At 34.3% G+C, this 12860-nt stretch overlaps 1 long non-coding RNA gene across 1 annotated transcript in view; it reads left to right on the forward strand.

The window, feature by feature from the left end:
• LOC136286071 (uncharacterized) overlaps nucleotides 1-8462 on the forward strand; it is a 19112-nt gene extending 10650 nt beyond the window's left edge. Inside the window, exons 2-3 of the long non-coding RNA XR_010719729.1 lie at nucleotides 5737-5835; nucleotides 7341-8462. This is a non-coding gene — a long non-coding RNA (uncharacterized lncRNA). The remainder of the gene's footprint in view (nucleotides 1-5736; nucleotides 5836-7340) is intronic.
• Nucleotides 8463-12860: the final 4398 nt, after the last annotated feature.

Raw genomic sequence — 12860 nt, forward strand, 5'->3', positions numbered from 1 at the left:
AGATTCCACTCCCTTTATTTCTCTTCTGCAATGAAATTCTGGAAGCTAAGAATGCTCTGAAGAACCTAGTCCTGACCTACTTCCTTGTAGCATCAGATTTTCATATTTCCTCTGGTTTCAGTACAAGCTTGAAGAACTCTGGATCAGGTTTTTCTTTGTGGTCTTTTCTAGTCAACTAATCTTAAATCTCCTCTTCTTCCTCATTAGAAAGAAGTTGTTTAGTTGTAAGTGAAACTGAATGTGGGAATGAACAACTGGAGTGTGTCACCATGATAGAGGATATCTATCACTTGTGTGTTTGCAGAGCTGTGGGTTTTGATGATGGTATTTCTGCACCTTGAACTCCACAGAACTGCTTGCCTTGTTCTTGTATCACCTCAGGCATCACCTGAGTGGATTCAAACCTATTATAATCCTGCTGCCATAAAAGAGAAGAAAATAAAATTAGATTGTTAGATTACTTTCAAAGAGGATACTTGGGAATATTTTATATTAATGTATTTCTATAGAAGAGGAATATATTAAAGAACTTCCCTGGGAGGAGAGAATCTTTTAAAATTCAGCTGCTTTGATTATTACAGACGAGAGAGTCTGTTTACCTCTGCAGAATAAACAGTGGTTGGTTCTATTTCCATGGCAAATTGGATTATCATAAGAAGATAACCCTGGTTCTCTGTGTTTTGAGAGCTACAGAGGTAATTTTTAGGTCTGGTTTAGGTCTAGCCTCCTCGGGAACTTGTTGGCATGTACAAACTCCATAACACTTTGCACAGATTGTTTCTGTGTTCCACAGAATATTTTTGTGGCTCCAGTGAATAATATGCTCATTGTAAAACGAATCATCTTTTTAAAGGTTAAGATTTTATTAATGTTGAATACACATAAAATTTTATTTTAAGGGAATCTTGATTTCAGATTTTATTTACATATCTATCTATATATATAGATATAGGTTTATGCATATATGTATTTGTTTAAATATATTAATGAGCTGTACAAACAACACAGATATTTTTAAGAGAAGGCCTAACAATTTTCTGTAAAGCCCACAAAATTTCATTCATTTGCCAAGATTGGAATTTGGTTGTCTAGTGATAAATAATGTTCTACCTCATCTTTATGAAAAACATCTACTCAGACCCATCTACTTCAGTTACCTTTCACACATTTTGAAGGAGACACATTAAGTTATTTCCTTGGTATTTAGGTTCATTTCTCTTATGGCCAACTACTCACAGAGATTGAAAGTTTAAGCTGAATGTCCTTTCTCAAGGATATCTGATGCTTACTTTTTTTCACAAGGACAGTTCAGTGACAGCTCAGTTCAGTTGAGTGTAAAATGACAACTGCCCATTCAGGGAGGCCTAAAGAAATATCTTGCAAACTTGACAGCATGTTTTAAGATAATGTTAAAACTAGTTTAAGCCTAATTATATGAAATAAAAGATTAGGTTATTTTTACGTATTCACATTTGTCTGTGTCAGAAAATAATTTCCCTGACTCTCACTACAGCGTGCAATACATTTCAAGACAAAGTCTATGCAAAATCAAATATTATTTTACAAGAATATATATAAATGCACACAAACAAATATATGCATAAGCACATAGGTAGCCCTATAAACTAAATTTAAACAGAAAAGGGGAGAAATGCATTATAAAGTTTTTTACCAGTCCACAGGTGGAAGTATTCATCAAAATACTAAAGTCTGAAGTCTAGAAGACTTCTTAAGTCACTCTTACAGAATGACAAAAAAGATTTTTCTATGTGGAGCAGATTGCAATGATCAGCAAAACTGAGTTTGAAGGAGACCATCTGTGGCATTTTAGCCAAGTAAGATTGTATTGCCATAGCTAATAACAGGCTACTAACAAAATTTGCAAGGCCTCAGGAGTGAAACTTGTCAGGCTTGGTTTGCCTGAACTTTCCTTGATGTTTCTGGAGCTTTGATCTCATTTGGTTTACCTTCAACAGATTTTTCTCCTCAAGAGTGAAACTTGTCAGGCTTGGTTTGCCTGAACTTTCCTTGATGTTTCTGGAGCTTTGATCTCATTTGGTTTACCTTCAACAGATTTTTCTTTTTAAAGATTGGGTAGCTATGACTACATTTTTCATTACATTTATATAGAAAAAGTATAATAGTAACAATAAGTAGTTATTCTGTGCCAAGTAAATATTTAGGCATATGATAATGATACAGTGGAGAGGGAAGCAGGCCTAGCTTGACAGTAGAGAATTTGAAAAATGTAGAAACAGGATACAGCATAGAAAAGTAGAACAGAGAGTGTTAAAGAACACAGGCTGACAGTGGATGTGTTTGGATAAAGAAATGCAGATCTAGAACATTGACAAAACAAGCTTTAAAGTAAGAAAGACAATAAATATGTGTTTAACATTAAATGAACCATATATATTGTAAATTCAAGCACTTAGTGATGTTAAAAATCAGTGAAGACAAAGTACATTGTAGAATGTTGTTTGAAAACAGACTCCAGTAAAAACTAAAGAGAAATGAGTAAACAAAGCACAAGAAACAAAACCAAAAAATGGTCAGAAGAAATATATCTCCATTTCTCTCTTTTAAGTGCTAGTGAAGGACCTGGAGCACAGATGACTTGGTTCAACCATTATCTATACCCAGCCCTGGCTCCCTGTGCCCTTGCTTGCTTGAGGAACATGGGTGCTCACTGTCTCAGAGTACAAAGGGGTATTGAGAAAGGGAACCATTACATATAATAATTTTAACTGTTTTATTATTATTATTTCTACAATTATTATGGCTGTGTTTTGTTTTTCTCTAATAGAATTATATTCCAGATTGAAATCTGAACTAGCAAAATTTCTTTGATTAAGGTTTAAGGATGATGCTAAAAAGTCAGATATTTGGGGTTTCATGCAACTTATTTTTTCTTTTTGCTCATAATAATACTTTCTGCATAATGGAACTGAAATTCCAGTGGCGTATATTGTTATTTTGCATTTAACTTGCTGAAAAACTGCTTATTATGCAAAGTCAATAGATTATACTAGGAGCAACCTGATGTGAATTGTAGCAAACTTTCAGTAGATGAACTGGCATCAGGCAGTGCTTTTCAACTATGATGACATGAATCAGACAATTTTCATAAAGAAAAAAAAAAAGTTTTTTGCATAGGTATGTCTGCCTTATTGCTTTCAGTCAAGCATACAAACTTTATGGTGTCCTCTTATAGTTACTTACAGTTTTAGTATTTTATAATATAATAAAGGCTGATAATAGTCAAAATACATAATTAAAGCTCACATTATGTTGTCAAAATACCTTAAAAATTATACGCCAGGCAATGCCTTGGAGAATCCTTCTGTTCAGGAAAGAGTTGTACTAATTTTTTCCTTCACTGAATGTTCCTCAAAACATTATTGAGGGAACCAGCAAGACTTCCTTTGTTTTAAACAAGTTTCAAGTTGCATTCTTAATAAAGATTCATTCTAAGCAGAAACATACGATACCGATTTATATTTGGTGTGTGTCCTGGTTCTGTCCAAGACAGGGTTAATTTTTGGAGTATTAGGGAAAGGGCATGGTTAGGACACAGAGGTTATTCTATATGCCCTAATGTGATGGGGCAGGGAGAACAGAGTTTCTTCTGAGGAGAAGGGGTTCCTTCTGGTTGAGTGAATAGGCAGAGGGAGGCATCTGCTATTGTCTATTTTCTGGGGACCTTTCATGTGAATTGGTTCTTTTTTTGTACCTTCTGTCATTAGTATTGCTGCTGTTACTGTTTGTTTTCTTATCATACTACTGTTTCCAGTAAATTGTTCTTATCGAAACCCACAATCTTTGCCTTTTGTGCTTTCAGTTCCCCTCTCCAGTGCACTCGGAGGGGGGAGAGAGGGTCAGTGCATGGTTTTAGTGGAAGTACTGAACTGGAGAACATTGTTCTTAAATCACAAGAGTGTGGTACCCAGGAAGATGAGCAACTGCCCCCTCTAGAATGCTAATGACTATTTATAGGTCCTCTGCTGCATTTCTCAGTTGCATCTTGATGCCTCCATAACTTCAACAGCAAAAGATACCAATGTTTATGCTATTACATCCTTCCTAATTGTCTGACTTCCAGAGTGCCACACAGAGACAAGTAAGAGTTCCATTTCCCAAAGTTGCTCATATTTTGTTATATTTTAAATTTAATGTTATAGCACTATTTGGATGAGAAGTATGGATGTGAGTCACAAAGTAATCACACAATTATTTGAAGTGGTACTTCTTCTCATTAAAATAATTGTATCTATTTGTTGGTCAAACTCTTAGCTCTGGATCAACTTATTGGATCAAACTCCTAATACTCAGCAACTTAGGGCCTGGTACTTTAGGCCAGTCAATTCAATAAAAATGTTTCCACTATGTATGATTTAAAAACCTCTGCAGACACTGAATGTTCTTACTGCCTGGAGCTGACATTTTAAAATATGGTATGAGTATTCTTTTGTTTTCTTATTCCATTTATTGATGTGATACATATTTCAGCTGTTGAGTACTTTAAAACTCACATACTCACATAAAAGAGGTGATTTTGTGTTTTCCACTGGAGGGGAACTCTCCACAGACAGAATATATGTAGCGTTGTGTGAAAAATCCATCTGGGGTCTGTTCCATCCTGCATGAAAGTGGGATGTCCAGCATCTGAAAGGATGGTGACAATTACTTGCTAACTATATTTTTTTCTCCATCTTGGTTAAACAACTATTTTATTATGTCTTTTGGTGTCTGGCCTTTTCATACTCACAGCCAAAAAGAAACCTACATCATTTCCCTCTTCCCTCACCCCAGTAAAGGACATACTGTTTGTTGAAGTTTAAATTGTGTTTACTTTCCAAAAAAGAAGACAATGGAAAGTGACCTTATCACATACCAAGACCTCTCTGTTTAATTTTCAAATGTTCTGTTATCTGTATGCATGTATACAATACGACTAGATGACATCCATAATATTGTCACGGTAGGCTGCCTTAAGTATAGAAAGACAGTATTGCAATAAACAACATTTTGCATTCTATTAGCTGAGAAACTTGACCAGTCATTTTTGAACTTTAATAGGACCTTTTTATGGTAGAATACAAGGAAGATAACTCTATGTGCATCAAATGAGTGGATTATGACTCTTCAAAAGTTAAAGTTCATCTCTGCAATTAAATCAACTCTGACAAAAACAGCAGCTTTGGGAAAAGGTCATGCATGAGTGCTGAGAGGCTGCAATCCAAAGCATCTGAAATAAACAGAAAATGAACTTGACTAAGGGCTTGTAAATCTAGTCCTTCCTGTATATCTGCTGACAAATTCAGGATGCTATGGCAAGGAATTTTTAAAATAAATTTGGATAAGGAACTGAATTACATGGGGTGTTATTTGCATTGCAGACGCTTAGTGGAAATCCTGTTTGTCAGTGACAGAAGTTCTACTCTATTTTTCTTTCTGCTTTTAAAAAATGTTTCCAAATGTTAATGAAGCTGGAAATGGATCTTAATGTATTCAGTAACACAAAGAACAGATTTTCCAGAAAAAAGCAACTTAAATGTGAAAAGATTAATTGTAAGATTACATTTTAAACAGATGTGCAAGCTAAAAACTGGGGCACAGTTGGGGCATTTAAAAACCTGGCATATTAAATAAAACTAAAATAATGTGGTCTTCAACAACATAGGATCAAATATAAAAAAAAAATTAATGGCATCTATTTTCATTTTATAATTCCAGTTTTCATTACTCATTTACTTGCAACGGAATTTCAGAGGAAAATGAACAAATTTCTCAACTTTCAAGAATGAAGAATCCTTCAAAGATTTATGTGGTCAGGTAAATCGGTAACAACATGCACTAGAACTAATAGGAGAGGGTTCTGGGGAAACTGTCATGCAAAACTACTAAAGAACATACAGGCTCATTTCATCCAATATTTTTCAGGAGATAAATCATTACATAGGAGTGTATCTAGAATATAAATAATGGAGAAGAAATATTGCACACTGATGATATACAGTGTGTGTGTTTATGTTAAACAAACATACAATAGAATCTGGCATCCTGTAAAAAGACAATATAAAAACCTTCCTTGTTCAGTTTTAGAACAAATCTGCACCAATATTGTTAAAAAGGAAATCAGCAGCACCTGAGGTAAATGTTGTTAGTTTTTCTCTTGCCATATTTATATCACCTACATATTTCCTGAAAAGTTAAACTTGTTCATTGGAGCGGTATGAATTTTTGCCACTGTGGCTAACAGAGAGAATGTATTTTTTGATATGAGTTCAGCAGCGCTGCTGGTATACATTATTGGACTGACATTTCATTACCTGTCAGCTGACTCAGCATTTCAGTTTTTATAGCACTTTTTCATTACCATTTATTTTGTCTTTGAATAATGTGTCTCAGTGAAACATGTTCGAACAAACAGTCAATATTTCATAGAGATTTATTTTGCTCTCAAAGTACAATGCTCTGGGATGAACTTGTTCTTCTCATATTTTCTGTGGTTTGTAGCTAAAAATATACTATGGCTTAAAATTATTATCAGATTTTGCTAATGTTGTCTAATATTATTCAATCTTCTCTCAGCCAGTTATATGGTTCAAGAGAAGATGGGTGACGAGTCTAGCTCTGATCAGAATCTGTTTTAAAATAATCCGAGAAAAAAAATCTCAGTGACAAAAAATAAGAGGAGCAATAGACGACGAAAAGAATTATGTGTTCCTTTTTTCTCTCTCTCCTCCCCACCACCCCTTTAAGTGTAATAATGAATTGGACTTGTTAAGCATAAATGGGGACTATGGATGTGCAATTTATTTTATTTTCACTCTTTTCTTTTGATCATTTTTCTTGGTTTGTTAATAAGGGATTAATACCCTAAGAGGAAACCTTAAGCAGCTATTATCTTCCTTTGACTGTAACACCTTAATGGCTGGTATCAATCAGACCAAATAAACAAATTTCTGACAGCTCTTGGGGAAAGTAATGCAGAGGTTATATTTTCTGTAATTTTCCATTTGATTTGGTATTTGCAGGACTTACGTTTTCTAATAAAAAAGCAATAAAAAATCCAATAAATTTTTCAATATGAAATCAATAAAATGAAAAAACCTGTTATTATCCAATGATCATTAAAGGAAACCAAAAAGTATCATTTTAATGTAGTTTTATAGTTATATATCAATAAAAGGTTTATTTCTTACAATTTCTGAATCTTTCCACCATGAGATATATTCATTTAAAGCATAAGCTTGAAAACAACAGTTATTGATGTCATGTACCTTGAAATTAGAAACAGATTGCTTCTTGATTCATCCCTACAACAATTCCAACAGAATCAAGGTCTTCCTGTGAAGCAAAGAAGGAACAGCATATCACAGAATAGTAGAATGGCTTGGATTGGAAGAGACCCTCAAGATCATCTTGTTCCAGCCACCTGAATACATTTTTTCAGTATTCCAGTCCACAAACTTGGGCAGTTTATCAGACTGGAAAAAGCCAAAATTAGGGCTCTGATACAAAGCACTGACATCTGTTAACATTTTACCTTTGCTAAAAAATAAAAGGCCAAGTGCTTAGCTATGAAATTAAAAATTATAATCATATGAACCTTGTCTCACAGCTGTGTTGGAAGCTGTGCTCTGTCAGGCAGGATACATGCTTTGCCAAACCATGTGGATGAGGAAATCACAGGGCAGGCAGCTATAACTGGTAACCATTTCTTGCACTTGAAACCGTTCTTCTGATAAACCTATATGCCCTAAATACTCATCGTTGATGCTTCTAGTTGGGAAACACTTATAATCATTCACACAGGCTTTAATGTTTGTACATCATTTGCCATGTAGCAGGCTGCAGGAACAAACGAGTTCTATAGAAGTGTACTCAATTCAACAACTTTTAATAACATAATTTTCTGAAATTATCTGGACACACTGAGGATTATTGCCATTTGTATTAGACTAGGGACAGAGTCTTCAACAGCCTTTTTGTCATTGATGAAGTGAGTTTGAAATAAGTTTGTCAAATGACAAATAATGCAAATGTAAATCTACTTAGAGTGGGAAAATAAGATTGTCAGAAAGTATTTGTATGGAAAACTTTTCTAGCATAGAGAGTTGAAAGGCATTTTATGTGCCAGAAAGGAAAACCTGCTGTGTAAAGAACTAAATTAAGGTTTCTTGGTAAAGTAGTTCTAAACTTACTTACAGATGCATGAAAATGTTCACTGTAATGTTGTCCTGGGTTGAAGTATATTCTATCACCATCTTCATGAACTGTTGAAACCAGGTGAGGCAGTGCTCCCTGCCTCCTCCACTCTGGCTTATCTTCTGTTAATGGGCCCATCAGCACCTTTGCTACACAGCTCACAGATAACCCCCTCCTGGACTACCTCCTGTTAATGAGCCCATCAGGCCTTATCACATGACTCACCATCCCATTGTGGGATGCTCCGCCCAGAGGGAGAAACCAAGCATTCCAGCCTGGATATAAGCTGAGACTCTGAACACCAGAGGGGTGCTTACCCACTGGATTCCCAGAGGACCTGAGCTACCAGACCTTTCTACAGGATCACTGCTTCAGGAAGACCACCTCATCTGGACTGCTTCCATCACTCTGCTCAGGTTGTTTTCTGACTCTGTCAGTGGTCTTTTGTATTATTGCATCTATTTTATTTTACTTTCTTTCCTTTTTTTTTTTTCCCTATTAAATTGTATCTCTGACTTGGAGTCTCTCATTTGTTTTGTTTTCAAACCACTACAAATGTCTATGCTGTCTTGTCCCTATTTCACATTTTCTCCCTAATTATTTATTTTGTCAAAAGAGTATAAACAAGAAGAAAAAATGGTCTGTGAAATTACAGAATGTAGTTTTTATTAATTTTAAGTGATAATTAATATAATGTATCAGAAATACTTGAGTGAAAACCTCAAATTAGGGTGTCATCTGCAAGACATTTCCTGAGCCTTGTATTAAATAGTATTCGTGGACAATCATTGTGTTATGGGCCTTCTCAATAATATCAACTGTGAGTCTTCGACTGTTACTAAGTCCTAGTCAGAGGATATAGCAACATGATTTTGTTTACTTCTTACATTTAGTCTGTCCAGAGCTATCCCTTAACCTAAATTTCAGCCTAAAAAATGCTATGGAAAAGTTAATACATAAATGAAATAGTCCTTTAGTGCACTGTAACGTAAGGCCAAAAATAATTTCAATCCTCAAAACTTTCAAAGAGCCAGATTCAAAATACTGCGAAACACAGGATTTACACTTGTAGTTGGCAGCTTTACTGTTATGAAGGCTTTGCAATTGCTGTATTTTGTAATACAGTGAATAAGGTGGGTTAGTTCTGGTTTACTTTCTTGCTTTTTGATGGAGAAAAACAAGGTATGCAATAATATTTACTGTGAGTGATGGTGCAAAGTGAAACAGAGTCCCCAGGCAGGTGTACTATCTTCTCTTTTTCTCTGCCTTTTCCCTGCTCACTTCTCTCCTTACATAAAGGAAGTATTTCCATTCTCATTTGGGATCTATAGATCAAAAGGAAAGACGAGGAAACTGATGGAAAAACAGGTGTTGAAAACCTCATTTCCTTTGAAAATCAATACAACATAGACTCACTAGAGCTGTTCTAAGAACCTGTATCCATATCCCTTAGGATCAAAATAATTTAGGATAAAGTATTCAAATCCTATGTAAAGCCTTTTAGATTTATGGGCTCAAGTCCCCTGTTTACTAAAGAAAAAAAAAAGTGAAAAAACAAGAAAAAAAAAGAAAAAAGCAGCACTTTCATTGCAGTAACATATTCAGCAACATCACTCTGTAAGAGGAAAAAAAAGGCAGCGTTGTAAACCATCACTTTCATAAGAATAAACCCAGAAATACTTTTTTAAATTAATACTCATAGATCATTTATAACATCCCCTTTCTTCTTAGCCAATAAAATATATGTCAAACCAGTAAACATGGTAATTTTTTGTATTACCAGTCAATAACATGGAGCAAATGTCTTGAGAATATAAAATCCTCTGGTTCAGAATAATAATGCAGTCATTTTTCTATAGATAGATTATCAGGTTAAATAACTAAACATTCACTCTTGGAGGTTTTGACTGATAGTTCCATTCATTCTGGAGACTTCTAAAAATCATCTATTATTACTGCATACAATTGGATATTGCTATAGACATGGCTAATGAGGCTGAAGTAATCTGTGGATATTCAGATGAATTTTATTTGTCTGGGTATGTTAGTTTCTGCACTGAGTCCAGTTACTAAAATCAGACTCTCACATCCTCTAATACTACCAGAATTAATGTGTTTTAGCTACTATTGGCTACTATGACATAATGTTTGGCTAATGACACTTGGGTTAATTAGACACATCATTTATCCTTCATGACATGCTATTTTCACAGAAACATAAACGTTATCCTTTACACTTATCAGTAAGTAAATGGCAGCCATTCTGTCACATGAGTAGTTGGCAAAGATTCTATGTTGTACAGCTAGAAATAGCAAATGTTTTTCCTCTCTTCATTCAGAGCATTACATAGTCAGATTAGTGGTTAAATAGCACTGGTTTTTCTTTCCCTAAGTGGCCTTGGAAAGCAGAGCCAGTAATTTAGTAACAGCTGCAAGAAATTAGCTGAAAACAATCTACTGCAGACATAGACAATTCATACTATAAAACAAACAAATACAAGCAATTCACACAATCCAAAACCTCATCCCCCAAGTTTATCCAAACTACTTATTCAGATGGTTTTGATGTTGTTCCCCTGGTGATGAACAGTGTGAGGCCTGTGGCCATAAAAAAATAATTTATACAGTTTTATAATACATATGAACACCTTATATCATCATATTTTTTTGGGGGGGGGAGGGGATGGGGGGTGGGCTGGGGGGTGGATGGACCTAGCTTAAGAAATTGTTCTTGCAATTATATTTAAAACTATAATTATACTGTTCTTTGGTGCCAGCATTGTGTCAAATTATTTCAGATCATGGATGTCAACTTAAGTAATAAATAAAAATTTTATTCCTCTCTGATCTTGTAAGTTTTTCAGATTAGTTTTGTTTGGAGGGTTTTTCTGAGGTATAATCTTGTTAAAAGATGTTCTTCATGGTTCAATTTTTAAGAAAATTTGAAGCCAATGGAGTTAATCAAAATTGTTCCACAGTTAAAATGTAAAAAAACCTGCTTTGACCAAAATGAGCAGATTTGCAGAAATATATTTATTTGGTTCAAAATTTCTCACATCAGTACTTTTAAAAAGAAAGTTACCTAAAGAAAAAGAAGAAAATTTTATAGAAAAAAAATTCTCTCTTAAATTCTTCTATTTCCAGGGTTCATTCATTTTATAATTTGGATTGATTTTTTCTTTGGGATTTTCTTCTTTGTAGGTTTTTTATTGGTTTTTTTTTTTTTTTTGTTTGTTTGTTTTTTCAGGAAGTCTTCAGGTTTTGGGGGTTTAATTGGTGCTTTAAGAGGAAGACCTGAAAAATCTTCATAATTGATTACTAAAATAATTCAAAGAGGAAATAATGATAGAAACTGTCAAGAAAATATTTTGGATTTTTTTTTACAATTATTTCTCAACTTGTATGACTGTGTCAAAGATCATGGATTTGCCTAAATATTACCAATGATCCATTTACAATTACTGGATCTAAAAAAGGAATAATCTTTCCCTTTTAAAAATAAAACAGAAACATGGTCTTAATGAAACTATTTCAGTTTCAATTAAGTTTCTAGCAACAATTAATTCCAGTGGAAAGATGAGACTCTTCAGTCCAATATGAAGAAAGGACAATTTAAAGATATTTGGATAAATTTATGATTTCTACACCCGACATGTTCTTCACCCTCTGGTTTATCTGGATATTAAAAAAAAAAAAAAAAAAAAAAAGTATCTTGGGTTTTCCATAAAAAAGAATGTTCCAACTTTTAATGTTCTAACTTCTGTGCTAGGTGGAACTGATAAAAAGGGGAGTTGTCTAAACATGCATTAGCAATTTTTTGCACAGAGAAAGCAATTTTTGTCTTTCACTGCAGTCATTTCTTGTGGTGAAAGATTTACAAACCATGTACAAAATTTGTAATTCTGTTATATACCTCATTTAAGATCTAAATGTTTATGTATGCAAATATGAGGCTTATCTTATCTCCCATCATACTCAAGAGACTTCTAGTCAGTATATACATTGGACTCTTGAAAGTTATGAAGAAGAAAAAAAAAATATTCTGACCAGAGTAAATATTTTTGAGGGGTTTCTGTTCAGTTGCCCATGTACATGAATCTAAAGCCATGTGTGGTATGTGACGTGGAGAAAAATGGAGACAAGGCAGGTTACTCGGGAGCATCTCAGATGGGTCTAAATAGCTGTGAGCAAGGGACAAAATTCTCACCTCTACAGTCATCAAATATAAACATTTTAATAGCATGGCTGTTGCTTCCATAAGAATGTCTCAGAGATCCCAGTTTTCTGTCAAGTGTAAGCCAAGGAAATGGGCAGAAATGTTTGAAAGTTATTTTTCTTTGTTTCATTGTTGCCTTTATGTGCTGCTTTGCTTTACTTCGCTCCTTATTGTTGCATGGAATTTTAATTACACTGTCATTAATTTGAAAGCACAAAAGCCTCAAGAAAAATGTACATGGCATAATGCCTAGAGTGCAGATACTCTGATTCTGGACAGGCTTGTAAGTATCCACAAATGGAAACAAAAGGGTGAAAAAAGCATTCAGTGTTATTTCTAATATAGTATCTGACTGCTTTTCTTTGGATGTCAGGTGACTAAGTGTTTTATGGTAAAATAATCTGGTCTAATTGCAGATCCTTAGAGCAGA

This window comes from Chamaea fasciata, unplaced genomic scaffold (assembly GCF_029207755.1).
Source record: "Chamaea fasciata isolate MVZ Bird 193981 ecotype frontalis unplaced genomic scaffold, bChaFas1.0.hap1 SCAF_2, whole genome shotgun sequence".
In the NCBI taxonomy this organism is placed as follows: domain Eukaryota; kingdom Metazoa; phylum Chordata; class Aves; order Passeriformes; family Sylviidae; genus Chamaea; species Chamaea fasciata.